Below are 2500 nucleotides of genomic sequence, written 5' to 3' on the forward strand. Positions count from 1 at the left end.
GCGTTTCTGTTTTTTCAAAAAAAGGATCACTCGCTGGACGGTGCCTCTTATATAAATAGATAACATCCAATCATGAATTTTGTGTGGAAAAGATAATAATAATAGTTTACCATCCGAAACGCCCTGATCCTAAAAAGAAAACGGACACTTGTCACAACCGTCTTCGGATTTAAGGATTAGCTGACGTTACCTCATCCCTCACGTGAACCTGAAATCTTCTTATAATTGAAATGTAGCAAAATAAATAGTATTTATCTACACACACTCGCGCACAAATACACACGCACACACCCACACACACACACACACACACACACACACACACACACACACACACACACACACACAATGCGAGGTTAAGTTTTGAAAATTGTTAATATATCTTATATTACTGACTGGTTTCTTCAACCCCTAATGTGTATTTATATCCACATTGTAAATCACTTACATATAATGTACATTTACACATATACTGAATATGTTTGTGGGAGACCGTTAGCTATATGCTGACTGATTTTGAAACACAAACATGTTTATATTAACATAAAAGTCAATGACAGCATCATAAAATTAATTATACATTTGATTATGTTGTAATTTCGATAATTATATTCTCCCACACTGTATTTTTACTACACAAAGCGTACATTGTATAACTAATTATATTATACAAGCTGGTGTATATCTAAGCATATATATTATTATGTGAGATCAAACGATGAATTTTTCTTCCTATAGAAAGGTTCAGGAAAGATGAGTCACCTTTCATCGTGTTTTTTCATTGTGTGTTCTTATAAGACAAAGTTAGTCGTTGTTCTAAAGTTTATCTACTAAGTCTAGAATCTTCCATAACAATTCTCGATGCACTGAGTCAAACGCCTTCTTGAGGTCGATGTAGGGTGCAAGCATTCCACAGTTACTCTAAGCGCTAGGATACGGTCTATTGTGGACTTGCCAGATTGCTCCAGTCTCTGGTGCCTTGGTAGGTGGTCGCCAATCCGTTTCAGAAGAATGTGGGTGAAAACCTTGCCTGGTATACTGAGCAGTGTAATGCCACTGTATTTGCTACAGTTCCAACGATTCCTTTTCCCCTTCCAGAAAGGGATGAACATGCCCCTCAACAGGTCAGAGCGAATGGAACCAGACTGCCAGACTGGCAGGCAAGACTGCATGCAAGCCCCATGCCGAGCATTTAGCAATTCAGCAAGATTATCACATATGACTGCGGCTTTCCCACTCTTCAGCTTAGAAGTCGCAATCCTAACTTCAGTTACAGTAGGAGGTTCCTACCCTAACTGGTGGGTCCGGTACAGGCATTGTGATTCCACTTCATCCAAGCCAACTGTTGGAGGGTCTACCTGGTACAGCTGTTCAAAATACTCAGCCCAACATTTACGAATCCCATCAAGATCTCAGGATGATCTGTCCATCCACTGAGTGGACTGCAGTCATCTGCGAGGAGGGCCTAGAGTTCAGCTATCTCAGGGCTTGGTAGGCAGGGTGAAGGTCATTTACCAAGAAATGGCCTTCAACCTCCTCAGCATGATTCAGTCTCAATGCCATAATGCGCTCATCAACCGTTACATCAACTACCTGAGGGCTGACGTCAGCTGGAGATGGCTATGGCTACTCCCTGGAGATGATGACCATCGCCATGGCCCGACCAGTAGTAGGTGTACCCTCCCATACTGATCGTGCCACTGCCAGGTCCTTTCACCTCCAAGAGGGCAGCCACCTCAACTCCCAACCGTTCCAATTCCCTCAATAGCACAGGTAACCGCTCGTCATGCCTACCTGGATAGCTCGCCTGAGGTTAAGCCTTGGGTCGGTCGCTCCAGTTGGGCACCACCTCTGCCACCCCCGCCGACACTGCCTCAAATAGAGGAGGTCGGCAGGCTGTGGGGCCCAACGTCTGCCTGTGAGGTTCCATTGGGCTTTGCCCCACAGGCCTCATGCTGGGCTGCCGCCTGACGAGTAACTCGCGTTCCTACTCCTGAGCTCCAACATTTGCCCTCCCAACGGGACCCACAGCTTGCCTCGCTTGCTGGGCGGGAGGGACAACACCCCTCCCCCCAACACATCCATTTATTTTTGATGCTACCAATGAGTTATCAGGGGGGAGGAGGGCTGGTAAGGTCCATCTCCTCTGAGCCGCCCATTTACCCCGAGAGTGGCTGAGGGGCATGTTTCTGTACCTCTGGGGCCTCCTGCTACTCCGAGATCCCAAACAGTTTATCCTGGGACCGCAAGGAGGCACTGCAGAAGTCTCGATGACGGAGAGGCTGTAAACTGGCAGGGGAGCCTTATGTAGAGCTGCTCCCTTTTTCGCACAAGGCTAGCCAGCGGTGGCAGCTGCAAACGAGAAGGCATACAAGCACTTAACACTATCTAGTCTACCACACCCATATACATGTATATATGTATATAAAACTTCATATCTATATGTATATATAAAAAAAGATATATATATTTATTTTTTTTCTGAGGGGGGCATTTTATT

The sequence above is a fragment of the Penaeus chinensis genome, chromosome 35, assembly GCF_019202785.1.
Source record: "Penaeus chinensis breed Huanghai No. 1 chromosome 35, ASM1920278v2, whole genome shotgun sequence".
NCBI lineage: Eukaryota > Metazoa > Arthropoda > Malacostraca > Decapoda > Penaeidae > Penaeus > Penaeus chinensis.